The following is a 22890-nucleotide window of genomic DNA, read 5'->3' as shown; positions in this document are numbered from 1 at the left end:
TCTTCTGAGGAGGTCGGTGCGGTTTTTCGCTGTGGCGCGTTGGAACTGTTGATCAATGAGTCTAGCGCCATATCCTGTTCTTATGAGGGCATCTTTCAGCGTCTGGAGGTGTCTGTTGCGATCCTCCTCATCCGAGCAGATCCTGTGTATACGGAGGGCTTGTCCGTTGGGGATGGCTTCTTTAACGTGTTTAGGGTGGAAGCTGGAGAAGTGGAGCATCGTGAGGTTATCCGTGGGCTTGCGGTACAGTGAGGTGCTGAGGTGACCGTCCTTAATGGAGATGCGCGTGTCCAAGAATGCAACCGATTCCGGAGAGTAGTCTATGGTGAGCCTGATGGTGGGATGGAACTTGTTGATGTCATCATAGAGTTGTTTCAGTGATTGTTCACCATGAGTCCAAAGGAAGAAAATGTCATCGATGTATCTAGTGTATAGCATCGGTTGAAGGTCCTGTGCGGTGAAGAAGTCTTGTTCGAACCTGTGCATGAAGATGTTGGCATATTGAGGTGCAAATTTGGTCCCCATGGCTGTTCCGTGTGTCTGGATGAAGAACTGGTTGTTGAAGGTGAAGATATTGTGGTCCAGGATGAAGCGGATGAGATGTAAAATTGCATCTGGAAACTGGCAGTTGTTGGCGCTGAGCACTGAGGCCGTTGCAGCAATGCCATCGTCATGGGGGTTGCTGGTGTAGAGTGCCGAGACATCCATTGTGACGAGGAGCGCTCCTGGTTCAACTGCTCCATGTGTGCCGAGTTTCTGTAGGAAGTCCGTCGTGTCGCGACAAAAGCTGGGGGTTCTTTGTACAATGGGTTTCAGGATGCCCTCGACATAGCCGGAGAGGTTCTCGCACAGGGTTCCATTGCCCGATACGATGGGACGGCCGGGTGTGTTTGCCTTGTGTATCTTCGGGAGGCAGTAGAGATCTCCAACGCGGGGAGTACGTGGGATGAGAGCACGGAGGGTGTTCTGAAGGTCCGGATCAAAGGTCTTGATCAGAGTGTTGAGTTGACGGGTGTGTTCTTTGGTCGGATCTGCAGGTAACTGTCTGTAGTGTTCCTCGTTGTTGAGTTGTTGGTACACTTCTTTGCAGTAATCCGTTCTGTTCAGTATGACGATGGCCCCTCCTTTGTCTGCTGGTTTGATGACAATATTGCGGTTGGTCTTGAGAGCGTGGATGGCGTTACGTTGTGCTTGGGTGATGTTCGGGGCTGTCTTGTGAATGCGGCTGATGAATTTGGTGTTGACGCACCTCCTGACGGCTTGGGCATACATGTCAAGTTGAGGGCAGCGGCCTTCCGGAGGAGTCCAATTCGACTCTTTCCACTTCGGATGCACTGCGGATCTCTCTGTCGGCTGTTCCGGTTCATTGGCTGTCTCATTGTGTTCGTTGTTGGCCTCTTGGGGTTTGTGGAAGAACTCCCTCAGCCTCATTCGCCTGATGAATTCCTCTGTGTCTGCTGCGAGGCTGATGGGGTCTATTTTGGTGGTGGGGCAAAAATTGAGCCCTTGGCTGAGAACTTCGATTTCATCTGGTTGAAGTGTGTAGTCGGACAAGTTGACAAGGGACTTCCCTGCAGTGGTACTGTTTTCTACTGTGGTACCGGGGGAGGCTTGGTTGCTGCTGGTGGTGATGCCGAGTTTCTCAAGTTTCCTGTTCTTGGTGTGCATGTGGATGGTGTAGTTCCTTTGTCTCGTCTGCTTGGCAGAGTTTCGCAGCTGGTCTGCGTCCTGAGCGCAAGTTGAGAATATGGACTCGATCTTGGTTTCCAGGCTGCGGCGTTTGCTGTAGAGTTGGTGTATGAGGTGGTTGAGGAAGGTGAGAGAGGTGCGACGGCAAAGTCTCTCAGCGTAGTCTGTCTTGATGCTCTCTCCACTCCCATTGTTTTGTTTCTTAAAGACTTGATTAGTTGTAAGTATTCGCATTCCAACCTTAATTCATGTAAATTGAGTCTGTGTCTTTATAAGCTCTGTTTGTGAACAGAATTCCCACTCACCTGAAGAAGGGGCTTAGAGCTTCGAAAGCTTATGTGGCTTTTGCTACCAAATAAACCTGTTGGACTTTAACCTGGTGTTGTTAAACTTCTTACTGAGAGAGAATAGAGCCAATGTTTCGAGTCAGGATGACCCTTTGTCAGAGCTAAGCAAAGCAGAGTTTTGTCAGACCCTTCGTCAGGGCTCTGATGAAGGGTCATCCAGACTTGAAACATCAGCTCTATTCTCTCTCAACCGATGCTGTCAGACCTGCTGAGGTTTTCCAGCATTTTCTGTTTTTGCTTCTACCATTGGCAACACATCCATCCTCCGAATGCACCACCTTCCCACACCAATTTGACAGCAAATAGAATCTTCATTACCTGGTTGCATGATTCTTGACTGTCAGTTAAATAGCACTTTTTCCTGTATCTCCAATGTTTTCTTAGAACTGATAAACAAAACTGTTTGAAGAATTTAGAAAAACTAACTTTTCATGATCCAGGATAAAGAAGCCCACTGCACCCCATCCACCATCTTAAACATTTACACCCTCCAGCACTGACACAAAGTGGCAGCAATGTGTAACCTCATACAAGATGCACTGCATCAACTCACCAAGGCTCCTTCAACAGCAATTTCCGAATCTGCAACCTCTACTACCTAGAAGGACAAGGGCAGCTGATGTGTGAGAACACATCCACTTGCAAGTTCCCATTCAAACCATTCACCATCCTGACTTGGAACTATATCACCGTGCCTTCGCTGTCACAATGTCAAAAACCTGCAACTTCCTTCCGAACAAAGCTATGGGGCCACCTACACCACAAGGGGTGCAGTGGTTCAAGAAGGTGGCTCCCCACCACCTTCTCAAGGGCAACTCAGGATGGGCAATTTGTTGGTGTTTTCAGCGACGTTCACACAGGGTGAATGAATCATTTTTAAATAACCCTCTTGAATTGCTTGCAGCAGGGTCATGGGGACTGAAGAACAATCTTCGAAGCAATTCATGGCACCAGAGGCATTGTGGAGCTCATAAAAATGAGCCTTTCTGATTTGGTAAGGTAATGAGGCCAAGTCATTTCCTTGCACTTGTGCTCTGGAGTCACTCCCACTGCTTGGCAGAGTCATGTGGATGATGCGGAAGGGAGGGTACTCCTGAGGGGAGAGAGAGAGAGCAGTGTGCGTTGTTTGCGAAAAACTTGATCCTCAAGACAAGTTCAGAAAGCAAAAGCACAGTGTGAGCTTTTTCTGCTCGATTGAAAGCGTATATATTGCTTCTTCACATGACACCAAATTTAGCGAAATCGTATCCACTTCTGTCACTGTGTCCAGCGTTTAGCATGTGAAGAGCTGTCGGTGAGGAATGCTGATGTGCTGGCTAACGCTTCCTGATGATGATAAACTTTGTGGAAAGTCAGGAGTTAAAAACAAACCATTCCTGCCACATTGATCTATGGAGCTCCTGATGCCATAAAAAGCCTGTGGTATGAAAAAAATATGAGTGTAGGAGTTATGAATCAAATCCTAGCTACTGCTAACCTGGCCAGCTCTCTATGCATCATTGCTTCCTTTTTGAATAGACAGTTGAAATACCTTGTCAGCACGGGGTATCTTTGCAATCTCCAAATTATGTGAATAAATAACAGCCCGATTCTTATCGCCACTTCTATCACTCTGGAGATGACATTACAGGCCTATTTACACTGAGCTCATTAATTTGGATCAGATTTGAAATTTACAGCTGTGTCAGATGAAAGGGAGTTGGCTGATGGCTTGGGTTTTCTTTTACAACCTCAACCCCTGATATCATTTCAGCCTCCCTGTGACTTGTGCACCTTACAGGCTTGGCCCTGTGCACCTTACAGGCTTGGCTCTGACGGTGCAGAGCCAAAGGCACTTAGTTTGGACAGGCTAGGCTTGTATCCGCTGGTTTTTAAAGAGTAAGAGGTGACTTCATTGAAATATATACGATCCTGAGGGGTCTTGACAGGGTGGATGTGCAGAGGATGTTTCCTCTTGTGGGTGAATCTAGAACTAGGAGTCACTGTTTAAAAATACGATAAGGTGACATTTTTCACTTAGAGGATCATGAGGTTGGTATGGCTCCTGCTCTGCCCAAGACCGCAAGGAACTACGAAAGGTCATGAATGTAGCCCAATCCATCACGCAACCCAGCTTCCCATCTATTGACTCTGTCTACACTTCCCGCTGCCTCGGCAAAGCAGCCAGCATAATTAAGGACCCCACGCACCCTGGACATTCTCTCTTCCATCATCTTCTATCGGGAAAAAGATACAAAAGTCTGAGGTCACGTACTAACCGACTCAAGAAGAGCTTCTTCCCTGCTGCTGTCAGACGTTTGAATGGACTTACCTTGCATTAAGTTGGTCTTTCTCTACACCCTAGCTATGACTGTAACACTACATTCTGCACTCTCTCGTTTCCTTCTCTATGAACGGTGTGCTTTGTCTGTAAAGCGCGCAAGAAACAATACTTTTCACTGCATGTTAATACATATGACAATAATAAATCAAATCAAATCCAAGTTTTTGGAATTCTCTTCCTGAAAAGGGCGGTGGAAGCAGAGTCTTTAAATATTTTTAAAGAAAAGATGGTTAGATTCTTGATAAATGAGAGGGTGATAGGTTAACGGGGGTAGGCAGGATGCAGATTTTAGGTTACCGTTAGATTAGCCATGATATTAAATGGCAGAGCAGGCTTGAGGGGTTGAATGATCTACTCCTGGGTCCTTGTTCGTATGTCCACATTCATCATAACATCACCTTAACCAATATCACATTGGTACTGCAAGCAACAGATATTGGTGCTTGACTTCTACTTCAAGAAACACATTTTGTTGAAGCAGCTGGATGGGAATTAGGAACAAAAGGCACTGACTGACTTTTACCCCTCCCCCAGGGAAGTTCTGTGCACCATCTACCCAACAAGCTTGACTCCTAAGCACAAGAACCCTCCCTCAACCTTCCATATGTTACCCACTACCAATGGAAATAACCCAAACCTTCCGCCCACCAGGACAATTCCGATTGTGGGCAGGCCCAGTTTTCACATTGCTGATGTGTACTGACACCGGAGAAGCTATATAAGCAGAGCAAAAGGGCATGGGTGCAGCTGTGCCAGTGACTGTAATAGTGCCATATCCCCTGTCTGTCCTGTTACCACTATATCCACTTCATAGTGTGAACCGGTCAAATTGGACTCTGGTGGAACCAGATTAGATTGCTGGGCATTAGTGTTGAACATCTTTTAACACTAGCTTCTTCCATAGGTTCTTGGTTCAACAACCTGAGCGAATGATGACTTTGGCTTGAAGGAAATAAGGTAGCACCTGGGGCCTTTATTGACACCAAAAGCACCATATGAAAAATTGCTGACTTTGGCACCTGGTCTGGCACGTTTGTACACTTGGAGACATCAGGTGCTGAAATGGATAGGCTTGAAATTGATGTCGGTTTCAATTCACAGTGATCTAAACGCTTAAGGAAGATTTAGACCTGAGCTGGCTCGAGGTCAGAAGAGTAAGGGATGTCTTGATTGAAGCATATAAGATCCTGAGGTGAGTTAACAAGGTGGATGTGGAGAGAATATTTTCTCTTGGGGGAGCATCTAGAACTAGGGGCCACTGGTTTAAAAATTGGGCATTGCCATTTAAGACAAAAATAAGGAAACATTTTGTATCTCAAGAGGGTTGTGATGCTTTGGAATTCTCTTCCTCAAAAGGTGATTGAGACAGAGTCTTTGGATATCTTTAATGCAGAAGTAGATAGATTGTTCATAAGCAAGAGGGCCAAAGGTTATCAGGGTTGGCAGGAATGTGAAGTTAAGGTTAAAATTAGATCAGCCGGGACTTTGTTGAATGGTAGAGCAGACTTGAGGAGCCGAGTGGCCTACTCCTGTGCCTAATTTATGTGTTCATATGGCTGTTCATTGTGAACCTACAACCTTGGCTGCTTTAGTGCTGTGACGTCAATAATAGCAACAGATAAAAAGTAATTCATCATAGAAAACATTTTGAGGCACTTTCTGCCTGGTAAAGTGCAACAATACATTTGCAAGATTTTCTTTGTATCCACTGCAAACATGGACATAGCATATTAATGCACTCTCAAACTCTCCAAATACTCCGTAAAGTTGGCTTCAACAGCGACTAAATACACAAAGGAGCCAAGTTTTTTTGAAGTTTAGCACTCAGAGCCAAGTCATATGGAGTATCAGTGGTTACTGAGAGCCAGGGAATTGATGGCATCTGAAGGAACGTTTCCCGGGCCCTGAGCCACAGGTTCAGCTGTGCTCATTATCAGGATATATCGCTGAAGAATAGAACCTGAGTTAGCTCAATGATATTTTGTTTTGTTGCCACGTTTATATCATGGAACTGCTTCTGGTAGAAATGTGATGAATTTCACTCTTTTTGCTGCATAGATTAGCCCTTGCTGTTTTTCTGTTTTAGCTGCAGACCTTGCTTCATATCCAGGGCAGGTTCAGCTTCTCTTGCAATGCTTTAGTGGACTGTTTGTGCTTGTGGACCTTGTGGTGGAAAAGGAACACACTTCTCATTGCATCTCCCCCCTGAAAGGGCAAAGTAAACAACTGGAAATGCAGGAAGCTGCCAAACCCAACTAACCCTGGGACCTATTCCTGTAGTGAATAAGTTGAACTGTTTATTGTGTCAACAAATGCCAAAACCGAAAGGCAATACACCAGTGAAATTTGAACATCTGGCACTTAACCACAGCACAATCCATCAACACTGAAGATAAAAGATGAGAGAATCCTGATATCAGTAATCTTTACTCACGTTGTGTACTGATTTTACTCTTTTCCTAAGGAAAGAATGTACTTGCCATGGAGGGAGTGCAATGAAGGTCCACTAAGTAAGTTCCTGGGATGGAACAATTAACCTATGAGGAAAGACTAAATAGACTGGGCCTTTATTCTATGGAGAATGAGAGGTGATCTCATTCAAACATACAAGATTATAAGGGGCTTGACAGGGTAGTTGCAGGAGGATGATTCCCCTAGCTGGGGGTGGTGTGGGGGTTTGCGTGTTGAGGGAGTATAAAACCTGGGGACACGGTCTCAGAGTATGGGCCAGGCCATTTAGAACTAAAATAAGGAGGAATTTCTTCACTCAGAGGGTGATGAATGTTTTGGAATTCTCTACCCAGGAGGGCGGCAGATATGTTCAAGACTGTGATTGTTAGATTTCTAGGTGGTAAAAATATCAAGAGATACTGGGATAATGCAGGAAAATAATGTTGAAGTAGAAGCTCAGCCATGATCTCGTTGAATGGCGGAGAAGGCTCAAAGGGCTGAATGGCCTACGCCTGCTCCTAGTTCTTAGTGAAGTTACCACACACCATTGAACTTTGATTGAGAATCTAATAGCTCATTCTTTTGTGGTTTTTTTCCCCCTCCAGATGAGGATCGCCACTTGGTGAATTCAATCTCCCCATCACCTGCCCCCATGATGGACTTGACATGGCAGTAAAGTTGCGACGGAGCTGCTGTATGCCATAGCTCACCACAGTAGGTTGGGTCCTCATCTAAGGCAGTTATCCAGCTGGCATGACCTGATGTTCATTCCTGTCTTTGTGCAGCCTCCTGTCCAGAGACAAAGGAATCTGGGGTTAGTTGGCATTTTAATTTTAACATATTCCTGTTTTTAAAAAAACTACACACACAACACACACACACACAATGCACATATACGCACACACAAAGACATGCACGTGCGAACACTTGAAAAACTCTCATACATTCTGAAAATGTTTAAATTTGGTATCAACATGTTGTAGTGTACTAATGGGAGTCCACACAGTGTGACATTAACTGCTGGAGTTGGCATGGTGACTTGATGTCTACCTATAACCCATCCTTTAGTGCTATAAAACCCAACCACATGGAGCCATGTAATCTCCTGGAAGAGGCAAATCCACCCCCGCCCCCGAAAAAAAATCTGTGTTGACCCATATAAGGTTGAAAATGGGGATGGAACGGTTAGATTGAGGTGAATTATTTTTGATGGATGATCTGTGTCTCACTCTGGCAGATCTACGCAGCTGCTGCTCACGCAGTCTTACTTTCCCGTCCAATCCTCCTGGGGACTTCTCGCCTCTGTTCTCCCCATCTCCCATTTCACTCTTTCACTGCTCTTCTCTCTCCCCCAGTCTCCCCCTTTCTATGTCCATCAGAGGCAGTGCATAGGGATATGGGAACAGGAATAGGCCGTTCAGCTTTCGAGCCAATCCCCTATTCAGTAAGTTCACGGTTTTTGGACTCAAGTCTCTTAGCTGACAAACATCGATCTCCAGTTTGAAATGTTCAGTTAACATAGACTCCAACAGCTTTTTGAGGAAGAGTTCCAGATTTTCCACCATCCTCTTGTGTGCAGGCGTGTTTTCTGACATTAGTCCCACCCCTCCCTGAACAGTCTATCTTTAATGTTAATATTATTGTCCCTTTTTCTGATTATGCCACTGAAAGTGCAGATTCAAACAGATTTGCTGCTCCCTCAAGTGTTATTATGGGGAATTCTCCCCCCAAAATTCTAAGTGTTGAATTCATGGGAAAACTGGAGTAATTCAGGCTGTTTTTTTCAGTGGGAGTTCACACTAGAATCTCCCACACTCTGTGCAATGCAGAGGCCACCAGCGTGAATATCATTAGATTTCAGGAGGGCGGGTCCTGTTCCTGACTGGGAGGCTGTCGCTGGCCAGCCCGGGACCCCCACAGTGCTGCCCCCCAACCCCCTCATGGCCTGATCACAGCCCACCCGACCATTCCTGGGCCAGCCTCGACCACCACCCCCCGCCCCACCTGTCCCGAACCCCCCCCCCCCGATCTCCAGATCGTGCCAGAAATCTGGCGCGCGAACTCTCGCACAAATCCAGTATATTGCCCCCCCCCCCCCCCCATTCTCCCGATGAGAGAATCCGGACTTTTGCCAAATGGGTTAGAAGGTTATTGCGTCAGCCACGGCTCGGTCTTGCCTCTGAGTTCAGCTCCCACTCCAGGACTTTAGCACAGAGGTTGAGGCTGACGCTCCAGTACACTACTGAGGGCGTGCTGCACTGTCAAGAGGAACTTTTTTCAGGTGAAGTATTAAACTGAGGCCTGTCTGCCTGCCTCGGGTGCATGTAGAAGATCCCATGGTGCTATTTTGGAAAAGAGCAGGAGAGGTATCGCTGTTGTCAATCAATGTAAAAAAAACTGTTGATCTTGTCCTTGTCGAGTGCTTTTTGAGGGAGGCTGCTGTTTGCATTTGGCTGCTGTTTTACCAACATTACAGCAGTGCCCACCATTCAAATGTACTTGACTGGCTGCAAAGCGCTTTTAGATGGATGGTGGTCACGGGAAGTGCAATATGACTTTAAGTCGTTTGATACATCTGCTACCTAATAGAGAAAAGTGTGATACCATGACAGTAACGGATACTGCAGAAAATCTACCAATTCAGATGTAAATCCATCTTCATTACATCCAATAACTTTCGACCCTATTCCTCAGTAGGTGCATACTTAATACTGTCGCAATTCCTGTCATATTTTGCAATGCTTTGGTTAGTTGTTTGGCTGCTCAGTATGTCTGTGAATTTGTGTTTTTGAGTCTGCGTGGCCGTAAGCCTGGTCTGAGGAAAGCGACCTCACGGGACTGGAGGTTTGTGGCCCTGTTTTTGTTGGGGATGTAAAATTGAACATGAGGAACAGCCTAAAACCTTCCCTTTTACAACATCTAGAACCATAGTAGCCATTTCACTGGCGGCACAGTGTGAGACTGTCACGTCTTAAAACTCTTAACATCAACCAACATTTAGGCTCAATTCTCTTAATTTGGTCATTTTTCCTGTGCTGTTATGTCCTGGTTCTGTAATCTCACCCTTAGATTTCAGTGGAGGGTTCAGTTATATCACCTTCTGAGATCTCGGTCTTCCGTCACTACATCCTTTATTTTTCATCCACAATTTCCATCTCCCATCTCTCGCTCGCTCTCCTACTTGGAAATAGTTGTTAAAACCTAAATCTTTGATCATGTATTTGGTCACCTGTCCTAATAACGCCTCATAGCATGGTGTTCTGTCTGATAGCACTCCTGTAAAGGAGTATTGAGATTTTCTGCTACGATAAAAATTTCATATAAATGCAAATTATTGCCCAGGGATCGTATAACTCCTAGCACCAATATCACCATACTAAAATATATTTTCTTTTGGGTGATGATGAGTAGTCATGATAACTGTTGAGGAACTCTTTAGTCCTGACTGGTTTGTTTTGCGATGCCAGTTGTAATTAAAAGGTATGGTGGTGGGAGGTCACCCATCGCAGACACATGAATGAAATGTTTTTATTTCAAACTTGAAGGTAAAAGGGTCCGTGGGAAAGTGAGGCTATGATGCTTGTTGGGTCAAACGCCTCAGTTGCAGTTTAGAAGTTTAGTAAACAGTGGAGCTTTGTAAAATGAAGAAAGCAGTGCAGGTGTGAATTGTGAGTGTTGGATAGCCTGGGGCAGATTCAGTGAGAGGGAGAGTGAATGTAGCACAGGTGGCTGGGGAGTGTGGGGGGGGGCAGGGGGGTGCAATCTGAGGTGATTTAGTAACCTTTATTTGGGAGAGTGTAAACTGTAGATAAAATACTGTTCGAAATCCACATCTCTGGTAGCTGACCTGTACATTAGGAGAATTTTCGATCTTATACACTTTGTTTTCTATTATTAAATTCCAACTTTGGCAAAAGATGTCTTTTAAGGCCATTCTTATCACTGGTGGGAAGGTGCATGTCAATCCGCACACATAGTGTCAAAACAAAATGGTATAAATCAGTGTCACTCTGATAAACTGTGTCCTGCAGGTCCTCTCCCCATTCCTTTTGGTAAACTGGTGGTGGTACAATTTGGAGGGACCAGCTTGTCCACAATGTGCTTCTGAAGTTCATCTTCTCCCACCCACCCCAAGCGACAGCCCAAATACACTTGTTGCGTCAAGCTATATCATCTTGGTTTGCGAAAACATGGTGTGGAAGCTTTTGGGAGAAGTAATCTGACAGTATTGGACAGCTTGCAGGATCAACCCCGACCACGGCAAGTTGGGGAACACATTGTGCAGGCTAGGGGGCTTAGTGGAATAAATACGTGGAGTTATGTCGATAGGGCTGGGGGTGGGCCTGGGTAGGATGTTCTTTCAGAGAGTCGGGGCAGACTCGATGGGCCAAGTGACCTCTCGCAGGGATTCTAGTGTCCTATAGACTGTGAACTTAACTGTAAAGTTGGAGCAGAATTCTCCCATCTGGGGACTAAGTCCCGTGATGGGGTGGGAACGTGGAGTGTTTCTCACTGTGGAGGCCAGTGGGAAAACATCCCAAATCTTCTGGCCTCAACCTCATTAATTATGCAATTGGGTGTTTTGTGCCATATACCATGGCAGGGCAGACCTGATGGCACATTGTCTGCCATCCTAGCCGGGCACCATGTTGAAAAGGCATCCAACATCACTGATCCATTATTGAAGAAAGAAGGTGGATCTCCCAAAAATGAAGGTGGATCACCAGGATTACTCTGAGGCTGGAAGATGGACCTCCTGAGAATGAAGATGGTTTTCTGGGAGTGTTCTGAGGCTGGAAGATGGACCCCCTCCAGGACACTGAATCTGAAAGGTCCACCTGCAGGTGGTCTCCTCACCAACTGTTATGGTGTTCTGGGGTCCAGGGTTGTGGGCTGCCTCCATCCTGAACTCCGAAGGTAGCCCCAGTCATTGTTCAGGTGAGTCCTTACATCTGCACGCCATATTTTTCAAACATGTTTTGCACCGGCGTGTTTTCTCGCTGGCGTTGCAGTAAATTGGGCGTAGGTGGTCAGACTTTCATCTGCATTCCATTAGCAGGGCACAAATGAGGTTCATGCCAGCCTCTGGTGGGTTTTCCGACCCGCCAGATCCTGCTGTAACCATTGAACCCGCAGGGGCTTGGGAGAATTCCACCCTTTGTCTACATCTTAAATTGATTGCAATGTTCAGGAAATAACTCTGCGGACTGTGTACTTAAGCGGACAGTTAGAGTGGAATCTTCCTCATCTCCACCATAAGCCCTCCCCTGCCCAATCTCAGTGAATAATGAGGAGAGGCAGACAAACAAGTGCCTGACTTCTCAACTTCCATGTGCAGTTCTGCAGAAGGGACAAATAAAACACAAAAAGCTAGGCCTTTAATGATTATTTAAGTTTTGAGATGAAATGTAAACTTGAACCATATTGGCCTATTCCAGTGACTCATTCTGGTTGTACTTGGAGAATAGCAGAGAGTTCTGACTGTGCCCTGTCTCATATTATCTCAAAAGCAGGCTAACTATTCAATCATCTCATTGATTGTGAAGTACATTGAAGTTTTTCTGAGAAGAGTGTGCTGTATAAATGTCATTTTTGTTCCTTCTTCCTTCAAGTTATCCAACTGCCCGACACTATAATAAAATTGCACTCATTTGCGGCCAGGTGCCTCATGCCAACTTCTGGGTTTGAAGCCAGGTTGTCCCCCTTGCGGCCTTTTGTAGCAAAGCACAGGCAAGAAGCAAAAATGTTTCTCCAAACAGTGTCAAGGGGCAGCAAAGGTTAGACATGGCCTACTTGACTCTGATTCAAACCAATCAGCAGCTCGGCAAAAAGCTACAATTGACTCACTGACTGGGCGTCTCTTTTGGGGGAACGTGGGTGAAAAGTAGAAAACTATTTTTTTCAGTTGTCAAAATTGACAGAAAAAATTTAAACATTGTCAAAAAAGCCGCAGTTAATTGAGCATCTACTGGAAGACAACTAGGAGTTGCCCTTTTACTGGTGGTATGGTGACACATTGATTAGCACTGCTACCTCACAGTGCCGGGGACCTGAGTTCAATTCCAGTCTTGGGTAACTGTGCACCCCATGTCTGCATGAGTTTCCTCTGGGTGCTCCATTTTCCTCCCACAGTCGAAGGACATATAAGTTAGGCGGATTGGCCGTGCTAAATTGCCCCTTAGTGTCCCAAGATGTGTAGGTTATGGAAATTAGTGGGCTAAATACTTAGGTTTCCAGGGACAGGGCCTGGGTAAAATGCTCTGTCAGAAAGTCGGTGCAGACTCGATGGGCCACATTGTCTCCTTCTGCACTGTAGAAATTCTATGGTTCTATAATTAATGCAGAAATGACGGAGGGTAGATACCCAGCAGGAATTTCTGAAACCGTTGATTCCATTGGGAAAGGAAATTGCCTCGAGATAGAAACCAGTGAGAAATTGAATGCCATTTTGTTGGCATTGCCCCATATGATTAATTCAATGCTGACATTTATGTTATTGCTTTTGGATGTGGGAGTGGTACCGTGTGAATATATCTGAGATAAACTGATAGAATGGGCATCACACAGGAAGTGTTAAAAATGCGAGAGCTCGGAAACTGGGATCATCAGCACTTTGGTCTGAAAGATTTGGTCTCAGTTAGAAAAAGTTTTTAAAAATCAGCAGCGCCGAGAAAAGTGGCAACTTTAAACTGTGTCCACTCCAAAATGAGTTGCCCTGAATTGGGATGGCGGGATTGTGAAAAGTGGGAGCTGGGGGTGGGGGTGGGGGGGGGGGGGGGGGGGGGGAGATAGATTTTCTAGATCAGTGAGTCGACTGAAATAACAGAAGGTCAATTAACCCCATAACAGATGGAGCCAGGCTGCTGCTCTCATCAAAGAGACCAATATGAAACCTCAATGGCCAGCAGAGTCAGTAAATATGAATGTAACAGGAGTGGACATGTGGAGGGAGAAGACGTTGCAAGCCTGTCACTGATCACAGATCAACTTTAAAGATTCAGACTACTTTCTAAATTAAACTCTGGGGCCTACACTGAATGAGGACAGCAGGTTACACAAACACAATTGAAATACAGTTCTTTGTAGACGGCAGACACTTGATGCCAAATAGTTCAGTTGCTGTGGCGATTAATTTTTTGTTTCCTATTACTCCCTGTGTTCCTAGAACTACAGGCAAGGCCGTTGTCATTCAGAAACCAGAGAATATGTTTGTTTTACAGGATGAGTGATCCTTCTTTTCCTCTCTCTCGTTCATGATGGACACTCACTGTTAACTTGCTTTGCTTTATTTTCCCCCACCTATTACCAGCCCTCTTTTGTATGCCTCTCGTAGTTTAAATACAACTTTGTATCAGAAAGGAAGGAACAGATTCATTTCAAAAAATCCATTGTTCATCCTGTGCTTTTCTGAGCAAAACATTGGATGGAAAGTCGGGTAAAATGGATAGGAATTCAGCCTTCTAATCTTTCATCTTGGCCATGCATCTATCCTTCACTAGGAGTAACTTGATATACTTGTGAATTAAGTGAATTTTATGATGTGCTGCTAATAGATCATAACAGCAGGCTTGCATTTACATTGCATTTTTCAGAACATTCAAATGGAGAATTTTTGAAGTGTAATCACTGATTTAATGTTGGGATAATATTTGTGTGCAGCAAGATCGCACAAACAGTGAGGTGATAATGGCCAGATAATCTCTTTCAGTTATGTGCTGAGGAATACATACTGACCAGGTCACTGAGGATAACTCTAACCTTTGAGATATTGGCTATATTTTACATCAACTTGAGAGAGCATACAGGATCTGAGTGTGGCTTCTCATCTGAATAACAGCACCTCCAAAAGCGTACAACTGTCTCAGTGCTGCATTGAAGTGTTAGAGTATGTGCTCTGGTGTGGGACTTGAACCCACAAACTTCTGAGTCAGAAGGTGAAGGTACAATCCACTGAGCCACAACTGATGAAGAGTGTATACAGCAGATGAGTGGTGTTTTTTTTGTAATGATGTGGAGATGCCGGCGTTGGACTGGGGTAAACACAGTATGAAGTCTCACAACACCAGGTTAAAGTCCAACAGGTTTATTTGGTAGCACAAGCCACTAGCTTTCGGAGTGCTGCCCCTTCATCAGGTGAGTGGGAGAACTCATATGAAAAGAACTCCCACTCACCTGATGAAGGGGCAGCGCTCTGAAAGCTAGTGGCTTGTGCTACCAAATAAACCTGTTGGACTTTAACCTGGTGTTGTGAGACTACTTACTGTTTTTTTTGGAGCCATGACAATGTGGCATCAGGTTTCCCTCATTATTGCAATCAAGGTGAGAACAGTTGAACACAATTATACAGCAACCAAGACAATATTGATTAAGTGGGAACGGAAATTGAGATTTTGGGGAAGATCATACTTATTAGGGCTTGACCAGCAAAGTACATTCACCAACAGAATGTGGTTGGATATAGTTCTAAAATAATGAGAAGCACTGACAGAGACATCTGTACTGATTTTATTTTGTCCAGACTCAGCCAGTGTTGGTAAACTCCAATTGCTTCTCAGCCTTTTGGCTAAGATCAAGTGTAGAATCTGTTCTCATCAGTTTGCCTGCAATCATGGTTTGCCTAAGCTCGGGTAGAGTAAAGGATCAGGGCAGCCATTGTGGTTAAACCAAGGTTTAACTAATGCAATTTTTCAAAGCCATCTCAGCCTTTTGGCAAAGATGAAGCATTACATCACAATGCTTCATCCTGTCAGCTTGGATCTTGTTTGATCGAGCCCAAAATGGGATGCAACATTCTTGTCTTGTCAGCTTGGATCTTGTTTTCTCTCATGTGGGGACTGTGATTGGAATTAATTTGAATGGCTTTTTTGATTAGAAATAAAGTACCGAGATGTACAAAAAAACACCAGTGATACCTGTTGAGCAGAAGACGGACTCCAAATGAGACATGACTCTTTCCCAACCCAACTATGTACGGTTTTGGTCTCCTTCTTTTAAAAATATATATAATGTGTTAGAAGCAGTTCAGAGAAGGTTCGCTTGACTCATTCCTGGATGAGAGGTTTATCTTATGAAGAAAGGTTGAACAGGTTGGACCTGTAACTATTGAAGTCTAGAAGAATGAGAAGTGATCTTATTGCAACATATAAGATCCTGAGGGGATTTGATAGGGCAGATACCAGGATGGTGTTCCCACTTGTGGGAGAGACTAGATCCAGGGATAAGAGGTCTACTGTTTAAGATGGAGATGAGGTTTTTTTTCTCTTAAAGGGTTGTTAGAACATGGAATTCTCTTCCCCAGAAAGCACTGGAGGCCAGGTCATTGAATTTATTCAAGGGAAAGTTAGGCATATTTTTGATAGATAAGGGTGTTCAAGGGTTATGGTGGGGGGCAGATGAGAAAGTGGAGTTGAGACATAATCAGATTAGCCATGATCTTATTGAATGGTGGAGCAGGTTCGAAGGACTGAATGGCCTACTCTTGCTTTTAAGCCCTGCGTTCCTAACTCCAGCAATGAAATAGCCTGCTGACTTTTTAGGTTCAGAAGTGAGATATTGACACATAGATCACTTGGAAAAAGAAAAGCTTGTATTTATATCGCACTTTTCACAACCACTGTATGCCTGAAAGAGTTTCACAGCCAACAAAACACTTTTGAAGGATAGTCATTGTTGTAATGGAGGAATCATGGCAGCTAATTTGTGCACAGCAAGATCCAACAAGCAGCAACACCACAATGACCAGATAATCTCTCTCTCGCATGTTGATTGAGGGATGAATATTGGCCAGGACACCGAGATAACTCCCTTACTCCCCTTCAAAAGAGTGCCAAGGGATCTTTCACTCACCCAAACAGGCAGATGGTGCTTTGGTTTAAGGTCTCATTTGACACTCGAGTTGACTCTGCATTGTCAACTATGGTTTTTGTATTCAAGCCTTCCTGGGTGGCACTTGAACCCAGAACCTTGTGACACAGAGGAAAGAGTACCATCAACCGAGCCACGGCAAGTGAATTTTGAGGATTGGGAGAAGGGCGTGGGGGAGACATTACAAAGCACTTGACAGAACACCCACAAGCAATCTTTTACTACTTGTTCATTTTGACAAGGGGGATCTCTGTAACCCAGAAATAGATGGAGGACCACCAAGATTACAGAGCACTTAATTTTTGCAAAACAGTATGCTAACAAGGGATTTGTTACCCCGAAGCTATTTTCTGTGCCAGCTTGAAATTCCATTTGTGAAAGTGGTGACAGACAGATGATTGGGCCAATGCACCAAAAAAAGAGTTTTGAAAATACTATTCAGTTTATCGCTCCTGCCCGAAAGGTGGGCAGGGCGTGAATCTGAAAATGTGCAGAATCGTGCTGGAGAGAAAAGAAAGACAAAAGCATTTACACCAAAACATTCCTGAGAAATGACCCGTGGATCATTCGTATGATTCAGTCCCCCCTCCCAATCATGTCCCATATGACTTATTTTCCATTACACAACAAAAATGCTGCTTTTGACCTGACATGGTTAAGAACACCATGCACAAGTTCATGGGTAGTTGAAATCATATATTTGTGACACTTCTTTTGTCGAGACAAATTGTGCTCTTCTAACCTGCCAGTCACTGACTGTTCAATTCCTGTTACCCCCCCATTCACATGTTCTTAATGCTGCTCCCTGTCACATTTTGTTCTCGTGGTTCTTTTAGGGGAATCTAGAACTAGGGGTCACAGTTTAAAAATAAGGGCTCACCCATTTAAGACAGAGATGGGAGAATTTCTTTCTCTGAGGGTCGTGAGGCTTTGGAACTTTCATCAGCAGATGGTGGATGTATGTGCTCATAATTTCTGGGTGAGACTTGAACTCTCAACCTTTAGAATGATGAGGCATTGCTACCATCAAGCCATAGCTTGCGTCCTCCGCTTCACTCCACTGCATCAGCGGTGGAGTTAGGATGTAATAGAGCTTCAGGTTGCCTTGTGAAAGCTAAGTTCAGAGAACAATTAGTGAGTGCAGCTGTAGATTACTGTTATCCCAATAACCCCTGCTGCAAGCTGTATGTGGATCTTAGCTGAAGACTGGTACAGTGTATAGGGCAGCATGGTGGCATAGTGGTTAGCACTGCTGCCTCAGGGACCCGGATTCGATTCCCGGCTTGGGTCACTGTGTGGAGTTTGCACGTTCTCCCTGTGTTTGTGTGGATTTCCTCCAGGTGCTCTGGTTTCCTCCCACAGTTCAAAGACGTGCTGTTAGGTGCATTGACCATGTTAAATTCTCCCTCAGTGTACCCAAACAGGCACAGAGTGTGGCGACTAGGGGATTTTCACAGTAACTTCATTACAGTGTGAATGTAACCCTACTTGTGACTAATAAATAAACTTTACTTTGTGTTGTGGCTGCTTATTGATTAGCTAACCAACAGTCACTGTATAAGTTACTTATGGAAAGGGGCCACATATGTCTGGTACCAGAAGTCTGTTGGTGGCCTGTGTAACTGTTCCCAGTACGAGATCCCACCTTCAGTAGAAGAGGAAAGACAATCTAGAGAGATCTAATATTTTCAACAGAAGTAATAGAGATGAGCAAATAGAAGGGATAAAATAGAACTAAGGAAGTTACCAGGAAATGACATCAGTGGCTTAGAGCTCCGCATCAAGGCTGTACCTTTTTTTAAACTAATTTTATCATCAGCATTCTTCCACCTGTGTAAGGTGATGGACATATAGCAAATTCAAATCTATATTAGCCATCCGTCTCTTGTTCTTAAAGTTGCTACATCTTGTTGTAATCTCTCCCAGCTACAGTTTGATATCCAATATGTTTTCCCCTCTTTTCTGATGGAGTCAAATGGACTTGGACGTTGACTCTGTTTTCTCTCCTGCCAGATGCCGGACCTGCTGAGTTTTTCCACCACTCTCTGTTCTTGTTTCAGATTCCAGCACCCACAATATTTTTCTTATTCAACTCCATTGGACCTAAGGTATCTTCCTATAGTCCTATTATACCTTCCTATAATGTCACCAGTGGCTGAAGAGACCTGATCCTTTAGAAGCAGGTTCTGCCTCAGGTTTTGCATGTGAAGTGGTTATCAGGTGTTGCTGCCACTTTATTCATCTGTATCTGTGTTCTTACTGAAACAAACCTTGAAGGCCACATTATTTTGGCACATGTTTAGAATTCACTGAAAAAGACAGCTGGAGGTTTTCCTTAATATTGAATGTACTCATTGTGATGCTTGACCCAATCTTTTCTTCCAAGCTGCTGTCTCAGACTGTCTCAAAGGCATGCAGTGGAGAGGTCACCTTGTTGGAATAGACCAATCTTAAATGAAGTGCAATCAGATTAAGAGATTGGCAGTAAGAGTGTATTGGATTTTCAGTTGCCTTTGAATCACTAAAATGTAATTACAGGAGGAAAACTATTTGATTCTTATCCATTGGAATTTAATGTATTTTCTCTCTATGGAAGAAGCACGATTATGTAAGAGAAGGAAATGAGCCATTTAATGGAAGATATTCCTTAGAGACGGATTGTGTTAGATACCCTCAACTCGCTTAGTGTGTGTTTATTTTACACTGCATTAGAAGGAAATGTCTTCTTAAACATATTGGTGAATTGAAGAGGAAGTTTTCTGTTGATGTTGGATGTCTGACAGCTGCAAATGTCCAATGGACTTGGGGAAACTGTCCCAGATGTGCTTGGATAGATATGAAAGACTGCAACTGATAAAAGAGCCAAGATTTCTTCAAAACCATAGCTCTTTGAAATCTGTACAACTTCCTTGACCACTTCCTCTCTGTCACCTTGTGAGACAGGCCAACGATTAGTCTACTGGTGTGCCACCACCAGTGATGATGTGCAGTTAGTTGGCAAAGCTGATCTTCTGGTGCAGGCTAATATTGATCCTGTGAGTTCCCCTCTCCTGCACGTGTGGTGCATTTATATAATGCATTTCGTGACTTCAGGACATCCCAAACTGCTTTAGAGCAAGTGAAGATATTTTTGAAGTTTAGTCACTGTTGCAGGAGACAAAACAATCAATTTGTGTACAGTAATCATTCACAAACAGCAATCTGATGTTGACCAGATAATCTGTTTTAGTGATGTTAATTAAGAGACAGACACCAGGGAGAGCTCCCCTGCCCTTCTGTTAAATAGCACCATGGGATCTTCAATTCCATGTGAGAAGGCAGTGCAGTATGCTGGCACTGGGACTGTCAGCTTAGATTTTTGAACTCGAATCAGTGGGACTTGAAATCCACAACTTTCTGACTCTGAGACGTGGGTGCTACTTATTGAGCCACAGCTGATGCTGTTAAATGTGTGAAGCGCTGGGGGGGCATCTCTAGGCCTTTTAACTGGAAAAAGCAGCACTTGGGGGAAGCAAAGGTGGCCATTTTGAAGTGTCTGTTTAAAAGACCAGGCACATCCTTGCATTGCACTAAACTTAGTTCAGGTCGTAGTGTTTGGATATTTAAAGAACATTGCAACCGCATGAGGGTGTCCAGTTTCTAGAGTGCAGTTCAAGAAAGGTTGGATTAGTAAATAATAAATATAGAAACTGTATGTTTCATATGAGCACATTAAAACCTTCTGTACCTATTACTGTAGTAAGAAGTCTCACAATACCAGGTTAAAGTCCAACAGGTTTATTTGGTAGCAAATACCATAAGCTTTCGGAGCACTGCTCCTTCATCAGATGGAGTGGGTATCTGCTCTCAAACAGTGCACAGACACAGAAATCAAGTTACAGAATACTAATTAGAATGCGAATCTCTAAAGTCAGCCAGGTCTTAAAGGTACAGACAATGTGGGTGGAGGGAGCATTCAACACAGGTTAAAGAGATGTGTATTGTCTCCAGACAGAACAGCTAGTGAGATTCTACAAGCCCAGGAGGCAAGCTGTGGGGGTTACAATTTCTATACAAGCATTACAGCAGACATGGCAGTGGGAACAGTTCTACTGATCTGAGGTAATTGTGGTGCAATTTTTACAGGATATGAATTGTAGAGGAATTTGTGATTGCGATCAGCTGTTGGGAGATTGAATTTAAACAAAATCGTATGACTATCTTGAATGAGCTCAGAGAGCTCGGAATGATGCCGCAATGAATCAACTTCAACACAAAATGATTCTCAGAAAGACTCAGAATTGGTGTTTCGGGGCAGCAGATATCATTTTATTTACATTTGTCATATCTCTCTACTAATAACCATCAACAACTTCCATTTATATAGCACCTTTAATGCAAATATTCCTTCTGTGGTACAGAGCTTGAATATCATTGAAGACATTTTCTTGAAGCTTTTCATCTTGCAGGCATCAGGACAATTACAAGAATATTGATGTCAGGGGAAACATCATCTTTATACTGTATAAGAAGAGGGTGCTAATTAGTTGGCAAGCGACAAAGCCTCCACCAGTCAGAGTCCACTCTCCCACCAATCAGCACCCTCTTACACAATATATGTACATGTGAATGAGAACAGAACCCAAGAAGAACACTCTCACCCAGCTGGACAACAATGGAGAGGTGTTGGGGGAGGATGGTGTGGTCAAAGGCCATAGATAGGTCCCGAAGGATGAGGAAGGAAAATCTACCTTTGTCACACACATAGGATTTGTGATATTGATAACTGCTTTCCTTGGTACTGTTTCAGGAGCAGAAACATGTTTAGAGGGATTACAACATGGAGTTCTGAGAGAGGTCCAAAGATGTGTGGGTTAGGTTGATTGGCCATGCTAAATTGACCCTAGTGTCAGAGGGATTAACAGGGTAACAGTGTTACGGGAATAGGACCTGGGTGAGATTGTGCTCGTTACAGACTTGATGGGCCGAATGGCCTCCTCCTGTACTGAAGGGATTCGACGATTAGGTGGGAATGGATTTGAGAGGCGACAACATATACAAGGACTTTGGGGAGAAAAGGAGGTTGAGAATAGGACGATAAGTTTGTAAGGATGGTGGTGTCGAGAGTTTGGTTTTTTTTGAGAAGAGGGTAGCTGATTTAAAGGAGAGAGGTACAATCGCTGAAATGAGGGAACCATTTACAATATTGGTCAAGATGGAGATGAGAGGGGGAAGTCAGGTGATCAGTGTGAATATTGCAGAAACAAGAGGCAAGTCTCATGGACATGGAAGGCTTGGAGAGAGCTGAAAGAAGATACAGAAACTGGAGAAATATCCGAGTTTAGGGGCTAGGATGGAGTAGCATTAGAGAAAGTTTGGCCTACTGGGCTAGTGGAAGGGGATGTGGCAAATTCAGCACATTGGATTGCTTTGATCTCTGTAACAAAGAAGTCCATGAGCTCGTCACACTTGTTAGGGGTGAGGGTGAAGGGGACAAGAGAGAAGAGTTTTCAGAAGATTTCTACTTATTGATCTAACTGATGTACTGAATTGTGTGACCTGTTAATCTTAACAAGTAGGAAAAGGCTGGAGCATTGAGACAAACGATGGGAATCAGACAAAGCAGAAAAATCTTTTCCTTGACTCAGCGGCTGCCTATATTCTGTTTTTCAGAAGTGGTTTATGAATGTAGTAAGAGCTGTGCAACACTGTCCATTTATGAGGTTAACAATTATTTTTTTTATTTTAAGCCTGTAGGCCTGTTTCCCAGATGAAATATTGACGTTATCCGCTGCTTGTGTTTGTATTTCACTTCTCTTCGCTGCAGGACATAACTACCTTCCACCTTGATCAGTGGGGTGAGAGGCACACTATTCCCGCAGCACAAACTGCTTCTCAACCCCAATTATTTGTGACCGTCATTGTTACCTTATAAGAGTTTTTGGAAGAAAAATAAATTGCACTAATGGAAGTGCCTAGCAATGTGTCACAAACAGCCAGGAGGTGAAGGATTGGTTTTATTTAGGCAGTGTTGACTAAGGGTTAAATGTTGGCCCAAGCACTAGGAGAACTCTCTGCTCTTTGAACAACACCATTCTCTCAGAGTGCTATGGCATTCCCCATGTCCAACTGGATAGGAAAAGAGGGCCAACATTTAATAGAAATACAGAAGAACAGGGAGTTCCCTATGGTCAATTTTTCTCCTCGACCAATATAACAATTTTATATTTCTATTCA

General features: G+C 44.1%; 1 protein-coding gene and 1 pseudogene across 1 annotated transcript in view; both read left to right on the top strand.

Annotated features, from left to right (window-relative positions):
• pdzrn4 (PDZ domain containing ring finger 4) overlaps positions 1 to 22890 on the top strand; it is a 462321-nt gene that overhangs the window by 102352 nt on the left and 337079 nt on the right. The window lies entirely within an intron of this gene.
• LOC144499368 (U2 spliceosomal RNA) lies at positions 15354 to 15557 on the top strand (annotated as a pseudogene).

The sequence above is a fragment of the Mustelus asterias genome, chromosome 9 (genome assembly GCF_964213995.1).
Source record: "Mustelus asterias chromosome 9, sMusAst1.hap1.1, whole genome shotgun sequence".
Lineage (NCBI taxonomy): Eukaryota > Metazoa > Chordata > Chondrichthyes > Carcharhiniformes > Triakidae > Mustelus > Mustelus asterias.
Note: the sequence above shows the minus strand (reverse complement) of the source record. Positions and strands in the feature narration are given on the sequence as shown.